Genomic DNA, 15,314 nt, shown 5'->3' on the forward strand with positions numbered 1-15,314 from the left:
GACCTCCTCCCTTTTCCTACCTATGTCTTTGATACCAATATGTACCATGACCTCTGGCGGTTCTCCTTCCCACCTCAGGATATCGTGGATCTGATCAGAAACATCCTGGACCATGAAACCTGGGAGGCAAACTACCACTGTCGTTTGCCCCAGGTAGGCTGTCCCCCCCCCCAACAGTACTCAAACAGGAGTACTTATTGTCAAGGGGTACAGCCACAGGGGTTTTCTCTAACATCTGACATATAAATTAGATGTACTTTATGAAGTCCTTCAGTCAGTCACAAGAGTTACAAATCAGGGAGGTCAAGTAAAATTTCAATGGGTTCCAGCTCATGTTGGGGTGAAGGAGAATAAGAGAGTGGATGAGTTGGCAAAGAGAGTGTTAAAGAAATAAAATATAGAAATGCACATTAGTATCAGTAAAGCAGAGGCTAAGTGTGTAATCTGGGAAAATAATCCAAATGTGGCAAGAAAGATGGGACAGAGAGGGGAAGGGGAGGCATTTATATCAAAACCTAAAGTTCCCTGGAGTTACGTTGTCAAAACAGCTGACATGGACCACCATCACCTCGCTGACATGGACCACCAACACCTCGCTGACATGGTCCACCAACACCTCGCTGTTTGTAAAACAGACACAACAAAGACTCCTCTTCCTCAGAAAGCTGAAACAGGCCAAACTCCCACAAAAGCTGCTGCTTGACTTCTATAGCAGCACAATTGAAACCATCCTGACCAACAGCGCCACAGTGTGGTATGCCAGCTGCACAGCCACTGAACGACAAGACCTGCATCGTGTGGTGAAGGTGGCCCAGCGAATTGTCAGGATGGAGCTCCCAGGACTGGACACCATCTATTCCTGCAGACTCAGGAGGAAAGCAATCAGCATAACCAGAGACACCACACACCCCGGCCACTCCCTGTTTGACCCGCTGCCATTCAGCAAAAGGTTCAGGACACTAAAAGCCAGAACAAATAGACTGAGGAACAGCTTCTACCCCAGAGCTGTGGCCTCCATCACACCACTCCCACAGAACAATGACTGAAACTGTGAGCACACACAAGGACTCAAATACTTGCACTAACGGCACTTTGTGCATTATTGTGATATTCTGGTGCTGCTGTAACTTATTTTCTGCTACTTATCCATTTAATACTGTTTTTCTATTACTGTCTTGTTTTTATCTACTGCTTTGTTTGATTGCCTGAGAGGAAGCCAGACATAGTCCTGTCCCATCCTGTCCCATCCCCTTCGTACTAGAGTAGGCAGTGGATAAAGAAGAGAGGAAACTGTGTGGCCCAAGTTCAGGCTGGAGCACTGTGCACTAAACAAAACATTGACATATAAATTATAAAATATACTATCTCCCTATTTTGTTCCTCTTTTTAAACTACTGATATGTATGGTTCTTCACAGTTGTTTAGCTGGGGGAGGTAATGGGGATCAACTCCCAATACCTATTAAATGTTCCCAATGGAGTGCATCTCAAATAGCCTCTGAAAATCAAGTCCAGCTCCTGACTTTCATATATGGCTTCACTATAAAGCCCAGCAGAACTGTTTCTACTGACAGAATGAGCAATGGTGGGATACTTGGACCTTAAAACCAGTCGCTTCAGTCAGATGGGGCTCATCAGCTGTAGTTGGCTGCTCATCAAGGAGAAGGAAAACTCTGCTTTCAAACTTCCACTGCTTTGCAGCTATAGATAATCATGGGGAAAGCAAAGACTCTGGGTGTAAATTGCAGGGGAAAATTCAAAGCTGGAAGCACTGAATCAGTTCTATGTTAAGTTCAACACTGCTGGCACCAAACTGTATCAGTCTTTGCAATTGCTTTGGCTTCATCAGATGTATGCAGAGGGGCAATTTGCTACAGGCGCAGTAGCTTGCTCTCCATATCATACTGCCCAGCCATGGAGGTCTCACTCATACTGCAGTGCTGTGCAAAAGACTCCGGCATGTATAGAGTGGCTTTAAAAAATATTCACCCTCCCCCCGCGGGAGTTTTCATGCTTTGTTGCTTCACAACATTGAATCACAGAATCAGAATCAGACTTTAATCGCCAAGTACCTGTGCACATACAAGGAATTTACTTCCGGCAGATGTTGTCTCTCTGCTCATAACAATAATAATGATAAATATAAATGAAAATATAGATTATACATACAAGTAGTGCAATCCAAGTAATAGTTAGCCGACAGTTAACCGGCAGTTAACTGTTCAGCAAAGTGACCGCAGTAGGGAAAAAACTTCTCCAGTGCCTATTAGTCTTAGTCTGGAGGGATCTAGAGTGGATTTAATATGGCTTTGCTGGCACTGATTAACAAAAAAAGACTCTTTGTGTCAAAGTGAAAACAGATCTAGATTAATTACAAACATAACACTCAAAATAATTGGTGGTATAGGAATTCACCCCGGTGCTGACTGCACCATGCTGTGGGGATGCTTCACTGCGGCAGGCCCTGGAAGGCTTGTGAAGGTAGGCGGTAAAATGAATGCAGTAAATTACAGGGAATTCCAGCGGTCTGCAGTTGGCAAGAGATCTGCAACTTTGGAAAAAATTTGTTTTCTAGCAAGACAATGACTCTGATCATAAAGCCAAAACTACACAGGAACGGCTTAAAAGCAGCAAAGTTAATGTCCTGGTGTGGCCAAGTCAGAGTCCAGAGCAGTTTTCTAAAGAAGAATGGGGAAAAATTGCAGTATTCAGATGTGCAAAACTGATAGAAGCTTACCCACACAGACTCACTGCTGTAACTGCTGCCAAAGGTACATCTACTAAATACTGACTTGAAGGGGGTGAGTAATTATGCAATCAATTATTTTGTGTTTAATAATTGCAATAAATTTAGACCAATTTGTAGAGATCAGTTTTCACTTTGTCACTGTGATTCAATGACTAAAACAATAAAACATAAAAACTTTTAAGGGGGGGTAGGTGAATATATTTTATAGACACTGTATATAGTCACAGTGCCTAAGACCTTTGCACAGTACTGTATCAATGTTGTGCATTGCACTGTACTGATGCAGCAAATAAAAACATATTTCATTTCATCTGTGAGTGATGATAAACCTGATTCTGAGACGGACCAGATAGCCGTCTTATTTTATTTAATTGTGATACAATGTGGAGTAGGCCACACCAGCCCTTTGAGCCATACTGCCCAGCAACTCCAAATTGAACTCTACCCTAATGCTGGGACAATTTACAATGACCAGTTAACCAACCAGCTGAAATGTCTTTGGACTGTGGGAGTAAAGTGGAACACGCAGAGCAACCCCAGGCGGTCATGGGGAGAACGTACAAACTCCTTATGGGCAGCGGCAGGAACTGAACCTAAGTCATAGAACATAGATTAGTGCAGCACATTACATATGGTTGTAAAATGCTGTGCAAACCACTGTGCTATCATTCTGTAATGATCAATAAACCAATCATTTGGAACCAAATGACTTTGCCTCGTGTCTCAGGGCTGGGTGTGTCTGCACCCGTGTCACCATCAAGCCAGCCCTCACCCACATCTCTTCCATTTCATGTACATCTGCCTTCATCCATCCACTTCCTACCACATCCAGGATAGAGTTACTCTTGCCTTCACCTACCACCCCACAAGCTTCCATATCCAGCACGTAATTCTCCGTAACTTCTGCCATCTCCAGCGGGATCCCACCACCAAGCACATCTTTCCCTGCCTCCATTTCCGGTTCCTGTGGGGAACACTCTCTATGCGACTCCCTTGTCCACACATCCCTCCCCACTAACCTCCCTCCTGGTACTTATTTTTGCAAGCTACTATAACAGGGGGATGGAAACCAGGATGATAGAGCTGAGGATGAGCCAGCAGGTTTACAGGTGGATGATGGATGTAACATGAATGTAAGGAAGGACAAGCCAATGGCTGGATACAAATGCAGACAGAGCAATGAGTTAATTTGTACCACAGAGGCAAAATTCAAAAGGATGAAAAATGCAGGACTGAAGGTGTTGTATTTAAATACGCATAGCATTCGGAATAAAGTGGATGAAGTTGTGGTGCAATCAGAGATTGGTTGGTATGACGTTGTGGGCATCACTGAGTCGTGGCTGAAAGACGGCCATAGTTGGGAGCTTAACATCAAAGAATATACTTTGTATCAAAAGGGCAGGCAGGAAGGCACAGACGATGGTGTGGCTCTGTTGGTAAGAGATGGAACTACATCTTTAGAAAGAAGTGAAATCAGGTCAGAGAACGGCAGATCTTTATGGGTGAACTGCAAGAGTGAAAAGCACATTATACAGACCTCCAAATAGTAGCCAAGATGTGGTGCTGAGATTGCAAAGAAAGCCTGAAATAAGGTAATGTCACAATTGTCATAGGGGACTTCAGTATGCAAGGGGATTGGGAAAATCAGGGTGGTGTCGGATCAAAAGAGAGGAAATTTGTTGAAGGCGTACGAGATGGATTTTTAAAGCAGCTTATGCTCAAGCCTACTCAGGGAAAGGCTGTCTTAGACTGAGCGTTGTATAATAACCCCAATCTTATTAGGGAGCTTAAGGTAAGGAACAGTGATCATAATATGATTGAATTCATACTACAATTTGAGAGGGAGAAGCACAAGTCACATGTATCAGCATCACAATGGGATAAAGGGAATTACAGAGGCATGAGAGAGGAGTTGCCCAGGTGGATTGGAGAAGGATACTGGTGGGGATGGCAGCAGAGCAGAGATGGCTGAAGTTTCTGGGAATTGTTCGCAAGGTGCAGAATGGATATGCCCCACAGACAAAGAAGTTCTCAGATGGCAGGGGTAGGCAACTATGGCTGACAAAGGAAGTTAAGGACTAAAGTGTGCAAAAGCCAAGGAAAGGGCATATAAGGTAGTAAAAGTGAGTGGGAACTTGGAGGATTGGGAAGCATTTAAAATCCAACAAAAGGCAACTAAAAGAGTTATCAGAAGGCAAAAGATTAAATTCGAGGAAGAACTAGACAATAACAGAATCAAAATTAGTTTATTATCACCGGCATGTGACATGAAATTTACTAACTTAACATCAGCAGTTCAATGCAATACATAATCTTGCAGAAAAAAATAAATAAAATACAAATAATAATAATAATTAAACAAATAAATCAACTGCATATATTGAATAGATTTTAAAAATGTACAAAAAACAGAAATACTGTATATTAAAAAAAAAGTGAGGTAGTGTCTAAAGAATCAATGTCCATTTAGGAATCGGATGGCAGAAGGGAAGAAGCTGTTCCTGAATCACTGAGTGTGTGCCTTCAGGCTTCTGTACCTCCTACCTGATGGTAACAGTGAGAAAAGGGCATGCCCTGGGTGCTGGAGGTCCTTAATAACGGACGCTGACTTTCTGAGACTCCGCTCCCTGAAGATGACCTGGGTACTTGATAGGCTACTACCCAAGATGGAGCTGACTGATTCACAACCCTCTGAAGCTTCTTTTGGTCCTATGCAGTAGCCCCTCCATACCAGATCGTGATGCAGTCTGTCAGAATGCAGTAGCCCCTCCATACCAGATCGTGATGCAGTCTGTCAGAATGCAGTAACCGCTCCATACCAGACAGTGATGCAGCCTGTCAGAATGCAGTAACCCCTCCATACCAGACAGTGATGCAGCCTGTCAGAATGCAGTAACCCCTCCATACCAGACAGTGATGCAGCCTGTCAGAATGCAGTAACCCCTCCATACCAGATCGTGATGCAGTCTGTCAGAATGCAGTAACCCCTCCATACCAGACAGTGATGCATCCTGTCAGAATGCAGTAACCCCTCCATACCAGACAGTGATGCAGCCTGTCAGAATGCAGTAACCCCTCCATACCAGACAGTGATGCAGCCTGTCAGAATGCAGTAACCCCTCCATACCAGACAGTGATGCAGCCTGTCAGAATGCTCTCCACAGTACAATTATAGAAGTTTTTGAGTGTATTTGTTGACATGCCAAATCTCTTCAAACTCCTAACAAAATATAGCCACTATCTAGTGTTCTTTATAACTGCATCAATGTGTTGGGACTAGGTTAGATCCTCAGAGATCTTGACACCCAGGAACTTGAAGCTGCTCACCCTCTCCACTTCTGATCTTCTGATCCTTCTATGAGGATTAGTACATGTTCCTTCGTCTTACCCTTCCTTCAATCAGCTCTTTTGTCTTACTGACATTGAGTGCCAGGTTGTTGCTGCAACACCACTCCACTGGTTGGCATATCTCACTCCTGTACGCCGTCTTGTCACCACCTGGTTGTATCAGCAGCAAATTTATAGATGGTATTTGAGCTATGCCTAGCCACACAGTCATGTGTATAGAGAGAGTAGAGCAGTGGGCTAAGCACACACTCCTGAGGTGCGCCAGTGTTGATATAAAGCCAGATACCATTTTTTTCCCAGTTATATTAAGAGTAAATGGGAGGTGAGAGTTGAAATTCGGCCACTGGAAAATGATGCTGGTGAGGTAGTAATGGGGACAAAGAAATGGTAGGTGAACTTAATGGGAATGTTTCATCAGTCTTCACTGTGGAAGACACTAGCAGTGTGCCAGAGGTTCGTGAGTGTCAGGGAGCAGGAGTGAGCACTATTGCTATTACAAATGGAAAGGTGCTATGCACATTCAAAGGTTTTAAGGTTGATATGGCAAAGTTATTTTCCATGGTAGGAGAGTCCAGGACAAGGGGGCACAAATTCAGGATTGAAGGACGTCCATTTAGAACAGAGATGCAGAGAAATTACTTTAGTCAGATGATGGTAAGTATATGGAATTTGTTGCCACGAGCTGCTGTGGAGTCCAAGTCATTGAGTGCATTTAAGGCAGAGATAGATGAGTTCTTGATTAGCCAGGGCATCAAAGGGTATAGGGAGAAGGCAGGGGAGTGGGGATGACTGGAAAAATTGGATCAGCCCATGATTGAATGGCGGAGCAGACTTGATGGACTGAATGGCCTACTTTTGCTCCTATATCTTATGGTTTTATGGTCTTATAAGTCACCTGGGTCACATGGACTACATCCCAGGGTCTTGAGAGAGGTTGCTGAGGAGACAGTGGATGCATTGGTCATGATCTTTCAAGGACTGGAAGAATGCAAATGTCACTCCACTCTTTAAGAATGGTGGAAGGCAAAAGAAAGGAAATTATAGGCCAGTTATCCTAACCTCAGCAGTTGGGAAAGTGTTGGAGTCTATTATTAACGATGAGGTTTCAAGGTACTTGGAGACTAATGATAAAATAAGTCAAAGTCAGCATGGATTCTGTAAAGGGAAATCTTATCTGACAAATCTGTTAGGGTTCTTTGAGGAAGTAACAAACAGAGCGCACAAAGGAGAGGCAGTGGATGTCATTCACTTGGACTTGCAGAAAGTGTTTGATAAGGTCCCACACATGATGTTGCTTAACAAGATAAAATCCTATGGTGTTACAGGAAAGATACTGGCATGGATGGAGGAATGGCTGACAGTGAGTGGGAATAAAAGGGGCCTTTTCTGGTTGGCTGCCAGTGACTAGTGGTGTTCCTCAGGGGTCAGTATTGGGTCCACTACTTTTCACATTGTTTGTCAATGATTTAGATAATGGAATTGATGGCTTTGTTGCAAAGTTTGCGGATGATACAAAGATAGTGGAGGGGTAGGTAGTGCTGAGGAAGCAACGTGATTGCAGCAGGGCTTGGACAAATTGGAAGAATGGGCAAAATGTTGCAGATGGAATACAGTGTTGGGAAATATATGATAATGAATTTTGGTAAAAAGAACAATAGTGCAGACTATTATCTAAATGGGAAGAAGGTTCAAACATCAGAGGTGCAGAGGGACTTAGGAAACCTAGTGCAAGATTCCCAGAAGGTTAATTTACAGGTTGAGTTTGTGGTAAAGAAGGCAAATGTAATGTTGGCATTTATTTCAAGGGGATTAGAACATAAAAGCAAGGAGATAGAACTGAGCCTTTATAAGACACTAATCAGTTGTGGATTATTGTCAACAGTTTTGGGCCCCATATCTCAGAAAGGATGTGTTGTCATTGGAGAGAGTCCAGAGGAGGTTCATGAGGATGATTCCGGGAATTAGAGGGTTGACATATGAGAAGTGTTTGGCATCTTTGTGCCTGTACTGTCTGGAATTTAGAAGGATGCAGGGGGGATCTTATTGAAACCTACCGAATGTTGAATGGACTGGATAGTGTGGATGTGGAGAGGACGTTTCCTATGGTGGGGCTATTTAGAACTAGTGTGCACAACTTCATATTGAGTGGGTGACCCTTTAGGAGGTAAGGAGGAATTATTTTAGCCAGAGAGTGGTGAATTTGTGGAATGCTCTGCCACAAACTGGTGGAGCCCAAGTCCATGGTTATATTTAAGGTGGTAGATCATTTCCTGATCTGTCAGGGCATCAAAGGATATGGTGAGAAGGCAGGTGTATGGGGTTTAGTGGGATCTGGGATCAACCATGATGGAATGGCAGAGAAGACTCGATGGGCTGAATGGCCTCATTCTGCTCCCATGTCTTGTGTTCTTCAGTAAAACAAATGCCACACCTGTCCTCCCTCACTATAATTCAGGACTCCTAACAGTCCTTCCAGCTGAGGAGATGTTACCGCCAATGAAACAATATTCTTCCAAACCAGGTGCAGAACACAGTGCAAATAACTCATACACAGTGCATTTCCTCGATTACTTAGAGCAGGTGAATGGATAGCAGACAGTGTTGTGTCTGACTAAAATTCAACCACAGTTTTAATCTGTGTCCAAAACTACAACTGGGAAAGTTACATGAAAATAACAGTCTTTATTCACACAACAGACCTCCAAGAGAAGCTCACCCTCTACTGACACAATGTTTTGTACTTCAACACAAAGATACCAATAAACAATTCATGGCAGTTTCATTTGCTATCACTCCTATTAACCTTAACATCTGGAATCTAGTCAGATCAATTTACAGAATTACATATTTACATATGTTATGTAAATGGAACTGGAGGAGATATTGCAGGTACTTAATGAGTACTTTGCTTCAGTATCCACTACAGAAAAGGATCTTGGTGATTGTAGGAATGACTTACAGCGGATTGAAGAACTTGAGCATATAGACGTTAAGAAAGAGGATATGCTGGAAGTTTTAGAAATCATCAAGTTGGATAAGTCACTGGGAATGGACAAGGTATACCCCAGGCTACTGTGAGAGGCAAGGGAGCAGATTGCTGAGCCTCTGGCAATGATCTCCGTATCATCAATGGGGACAGAAGAGGTTCCGGAGGATTGGACGGTTGTAGATGTTCCCTTATTCAAGAACGGAGTAGAGATAACCCAGGAAATTATACACCAGTGAGTCTTACTCTAAAAGCTGCAGAGGATTGTAATCTCAGCCAGCTCCATCATGGGCACTAGCCTCCCCAGCACTGAGACCTCAAAAGGGAAGCATCTGTCATTAGGACCCTACCATCCAGGACATGCCCTCTTCTCATTGCTACTATCAAGGAGGAGGTACAGGACCCTGACGACACAAACTCATTTTTGGAACAGCTTCTTCCCCTCCACAATCAGATTTCTGGATGGACAATGAGACTATGTACCATATTATGTACCTCACCATATTTTTTTTGCACTACTTGTTTCACAGTGGAAGACACCAGCAGTATGGTGGATGATCCAGATGTCGGGGTCATGAAGTGTGTGAAATTACCATTAGTAGAGAGAGAAGGTTATTGGGAAACTCAAAGGTCTGAAGGTAGGTAAGTCACCAGGACCAGATAGTGTACACTCCAGAGTTCTGAAAGAGGTGGGTGAAGAGATTGAAAAGGTATTAGTAATGATCTTTCAAGAATCACCAGATTCTGGAATGGTTACAGAAGATTGGAAAATTGTGAATGCCATTCACTCTTCAAGATGGGAGAGAGACAGAAGAAAGGAAACTATAGGCCAGTTAGTCTGACCTTAGTTGTTAGTAAGACGTTGGAGTTGATTATTAAAGATGAGGTCACAGGGTACTTGGAGGCACATGATAAAATAGGCTGTAGTCAGCATGGTTTCACCAGAGGAAACTCTTCCCAAACAAATCTGTTGGAATTATTTGAAGAACTAACAAGTAGGATAGACAAAGGAGTCTTGATGTTGTGTACTTGGATTTTCAGAAGGTCTTTGACAAGGTGCCACAAATGAGGCTGTTTAACAAGCTACATGGGATTACCAGAAAGATTCTAGCATGGATAAAGCAGTGGCTGATTGGCAGGAGGCAAAGAGTGGGAATAAAAGGAGCCTTTTTGCCAGTGACCAGGTGTGTTGCACAGGGGTCTGTTTTGGGATGACAGAATTAATGGCTTTGTTGTAAAGTTTGCAGATGATATGAAGATAAGCGGAAGGGCAGGTAGTTTAGAGGAAGTAGAGAGGCTACAGAAGGGCTTGGACAGATTGGGAGAAGAGGCAAGGAAGTAGCAGGTGGAACACTGTGTTGGGAAGTGTATGATATAACCATATAACAATCACAGCACAGAAACAGGCCATCTTGGCCCTCTAGTCCGTGCCGAACTCTTAATCTCACCTAGTCCCACTTACCCGCACTCAGCCCATAACCCTCCACTCCTTTCCTGTTCATATACCTATCCAATTTTACCTTAAATGACACAACTGAACTGGCCTCTACTACTTCTACAGGAAGCTCATTCCACACAGCTATCACTCTCTGAGTAAAGAAATACCCCCTCGTGTTTCCCTTAAACTTCTGCCCCCTAACTCTCAAATCATGTCCTCTCGTTTGAATCTCCCCTACTCTCAATGGAAACAGCCTATTCACGTCAACTCTATCTATCCCTCTCAAAATTTTAAATACCTCGATCAAATCCCCCCTCAACCTTCTACGCTCCAATGAATAGAGACCTAACTTGTTCAACCTTTCTCTGTAACTTAAGTGCTAAAACCCAGGTAACATCCTAGTAAATCGTCTCTGCACTCTCTCTAATTTATTGATATCTTTCCTATAATTCGGTGACCAGAACTGTACACAATATTCCAAATTTGGCCTTACCAATGCCTTGTACAATTTTAACATTACATTTTATAATGTAATACATCATGCATTTTAGTAGAAGAAATGAAAGGGTTGGTTATTTTCTAAATAGAGAGAAAGCACAAAAAACAGAGGCGCAAATGGACTTGGGGTCCTTGTGCAGGATTCCCTAAAGGTTAATTTGCAGGGTGAGTCTGTGGTGAGGAAGGCAAATGTGAAGTTAGCATTCATTTCAAGAAGACTTGAATATAAAGGCAAAAACTTTATAAAGACTAGAATATAAAGGATGTGATTGAAACTTCATAAAGCACTGGTAACACCTCACTTGGAGTACTGTGCACAGTTTTGGGCCCTTATCTTTGAAAGGATGTGCTGAAAGTGGAGAAGGTTCAAAGGAGGTTCATGAAAATGATTCTAGGATTGAATAGCTTGTCATATGAAGATGGCTCTGGGTCTGTAATACAGACAGTGGTGAGAATCAAATCACAATCTTCTCTTCGCTAGCATTTTGCAAGCTATCAACGTAAAGCATTATGCTCACCACTATGCTACCACGCAGCCCCAGCCAACAAACTTGCAGGAAGTCTCTCTGAAGATTTCAGTACAAAATCCATTTTTCTAGCAGAGCTTAGGACTGACATAGGCAGAATTTCAAAATCAGACTCAGAAACAAGCACTTAGTTGCTCTCTTTGCTCCCAAAGGTGGCAGCATGGTGATATAACTTTCCTTTGCCTTGAAATGCTTGTTAGTGGCTAATAGCGTCCTGATAAAGGTTGATGGTAAGTATCTGTAATTTAACACAATTACTTGATTACCACTTTCATTAAGTGATGAAGAGATCTCAGACATTTTCAGAACTGTATCGACCATTAAGTGCCTTCATCTTAATTAAAGGTAAATACTTTTATTCCATCCTGATTGCCACATTCATAATCCACACAGTTCAAACCAAGTGCTGCTCTGTTCATTTTACTATGTGCCCTTTCTCAGCTCCTAGGTTTAAGGACCTTTTACAGTTTTCAGTTGATTAAGCTGACTACTACAATTCCTACACTCTCTCCTTTTCAGTCTGCTTAAATGACTGATGTCATGAACAGAGAAAAAATAAGCTGAGTGGAGAGAGATAAAGGGAGGCAAATTGTAAGCAAAATATCAACACAAGAGATTCTTCAGATGCTGGAAATCCAGAGCAACACACACAAAATTCTGGAGGAACTCAGCAGGTCAGGCAGCGTCATGGAAATGAATAAACCATCGACATTTCGAGTTGAGACCCTTCTTCAGGAAAGGAAGGGGGAAGAAGCCAGAATAAGAATGTGAGGGGGAAGGTAAGGAGGGCAAACTGGCAGGTGACAGGTGAGAGGGGGGGAATAATGGTGGAAGCCAATAGGAGGATCCCAGCTTCTCACTGCATCCACCCTCGCCACCCATTCACCTTCCCCTTCGTCTCAGCTCTCACCTTCTAGCTTCTCCTCCTTCTCCTCTACCCACCTTCTTATTTGAACATCTTTTCCCTTTCTTTCCAGTCCTGAAGAAAGATCTCAGCCTGAAACATAGACTGTTTATTCACTTCCATAGACGCTGCCTGACCTGCTGAGTTCCTCCAGCATTTTGTGTATGATACTCCTCACTGCTGATTCCTCAGATATTGGAATCGGTTTATTATTGTCACATGTATGAGAAACATACTGTTCATACAGGTCAGATCATTACACAATGCATTGCAGTAGAACATGCAACAATCCAGTGTAAAGTAAATGATAAGGGACAAGATCACAACAGGACCGACTGTGAGTCCATCTTACTGTACGAAAGGCCCATTCAAGAGATTTGTAATAACGGGATAGAAGCTGTCTTTGAGACTGCTGGTATATGCTTTCAGGCTGTTTCCATGTACAGCTGTCTGTGGCAATGAATTCCACAGATTCACCACCTTCTGGTTAAAGAAATCTGCCTCATCTCTGTTCTAAGGAGATGTTCTTCTATTCCAAGGCTGTGCCCTCTGGTCCTAGACTCCCCGTTTATAGGAAATGTCCTCTCTACATCCAATATATCTGCCTTTCAATATTTGGTAGGTTTTCATGAAATATCAAGATTCAGCATCAGTGATATCATCAAGTAGCCAATCAGATTAAAAAAATTGTCACAAACCAGATGGTGAAATTCACAAACTTTAAAAATTTCATAGATTTCATAAAACACAATAGCAGAAAATTAACAAACACAAAGAAATATGCAGATGCTGGAAATTCAAGCAACACACACAAAATGCTGGTGGAACGCAGCAAGCCAGGCAGCATCTATAGGGAGAAGTACAGTCGACGTTTCAGGCCGAGACCCTTCATCAGGACTAACTGAAAGAGATGGTAAGAGATTTGAAAGCGGGAGGGGGAAGGGGAGATCCGAAATGATAGGAGTTAGACTGGAGGGAGTGGGATGAAGCTGAGAGCTGGAAAGGTGATTGGCAAAAGGAAGGAAAGGATCATGGGACAGGAGGCCTCGGCAGATAGAAAGGGGGAGGGGAGCACCAGAGGGAAATGGAAAACAGGCAAAGAGTGATTGTGAGAAGGACAGAGACAAAAAAGAGAGAGAGAAAAAAGGGAAAAAATAATAAATAAATAAACAAATGGATAGATAGATAGATAGATAAATAAATAAATAAATAAATAAATAAATAGTTAGGGTGGGGTAAAGAAGGGGAGAAGGGGCATTAACAGAAGTTGATGGCATGAATATCGATCTCTCTAACTTCTGTTAGTGCCCTACTCCTCTTCTTACCCCATCCCTTATTTATTTATTTCCCCCTTTTTTTTCTCTCTCTGTCCTGCTCACAATTGCTCTTTGCCTGTTCTCCATCTACCTCTGGTGCTCCCCTTCCCCTTTCTTTCTCCCGAGGCCTCCCGTCCCATGATCCTTTCCCTTCTCCTACTCTGTATCCCTTTTACCAATCAACGTTCCAGCTCTTAGCTTCAACCCTCCCCGTCCTGTCTTCTCCTATTATTTCGGATCTCCCCTTCCCCCTCTCAAATCTTTTACTATCTTTTCTTTCAGTTAATCCTGACGAAGGGTCTCAGCCCGAAACATTGACTGTACTTCTTCCTATAGATGCTGCCTGGCCTGCTGCGTTCCACCAGCATTTTGTGTGTGTAGCATAAAATTAGGCCTCTCAGCCCATCTAGTCTGTGCTGAGTTATTAATCTACTGAGTCTTGTTGACCAATTATAGCCCTCCATATCAATCCCATCCATGTATCTATCCAAATTTCTCTTAAATGTTGAAATCAAACCTGTACCCATCAGTTCCAGTCATAACTTATTGCACCCTCTCACCACCCTCTGAGTGAAGAAGATCCCCCTCATGTTCCCAATAAACATTTCACTTTTCACCTTTCACCCTTAGCCCATGACCTCTCACGTTATTCTCATCCAAACTCCATGGAAGATGCCTGCTTGCCTTTACCCTGCCTATTCCCTTATTATTTTGTACATCCCTGTCAAATCTCTCTTAGTCTTCCACACCTCAGAAAATAAAGTCCTGACATATTCAACCTTTCCCTATAAATCAGGTCCTCAAGATCCGGCAACATCCTCATAAATTTTCTTTGCATTGGTTCAATCTTACTTTAGTCAGAGAGAATGGCCTAATTCTGCTCCAATGTCTTCTGGTCTTATCAACCTCTGGTTAAGATACAACTAACTCACCTTTAACCCATGACTTCGAGTTACCTCACTCAACTTCAGTCAAAAAATACCTACTTATCTCCATCTCAATAAACTTTGAAACATCTTATGGGGTACAAAAGAATTGCAACATATAGATGGGTTTAACTGATCAACTAAAATATCATAAAAAGCTTTAAAAAAAATTTTTTAAATCTTTTCTAACCAGGCATGGAATGTTGAAATATTTTCTCCCTGAAAAAATGACAACCAATATGTGTGAACTTAATTTACTTTGAGCCAGAGCGACAGTTCAGTAGTAATGAGTTCATTTTCTATAAAAACTCTTCTAAAAGAACATAATATTGTCAGTCTTTTTTAAAGCAGCAAAAATTAAATTGATGACAGTTTCTTGATTTCCACAGATGATGCTGGGAAGTCCTGCATCAGCATTCTGGGGAAGGAGCTGGAAATCACTGACAGTAACTCTGAATCTTTGCTGCTAACTTTACATATGTGTGCTCCTAATGTTGCCTCAAACTTCCACTTCTCCATGAAAAATCTTGGATAATCTCTCACACCAAATTTCAGGCCAACCCATTTCCTGTCTACTTACACAACAGACTTGTTTATTCTTTGATCCCTATTTTTAAAAATGT

The 15,314-nt window shown here is 42.4% G+C and overlaps 1 protein-coding gene across 1 annotated transcript in view; it reads right to left on the reverse strand.

Moving 5' to 3' along the window:
- Positions 1-15,314, reverse strand: part of LOC132400430 (PC3-like endoprotease variant B) — a 1,805,907-nt gene that overhangs the window by 1,565,774 nt on the left and 224,819 nt on the right. The window lies entirely within an intron of this gene.

This window comes from Hypanus sabinus, chromosome 10 (assembly GCF_030144855.1).
Source record: "Hypanus sabinus isolate sHypSab1 chromosome 10, sHypSab1.hap1, whole genome shotgun sequence".
Lineage (NCBI taxonomy): Eukaryota > Metazoa > Chordata > Chondrichthyes > Myliobatiformes > Dasyatidae > Hypanus > Hypanus sabinus.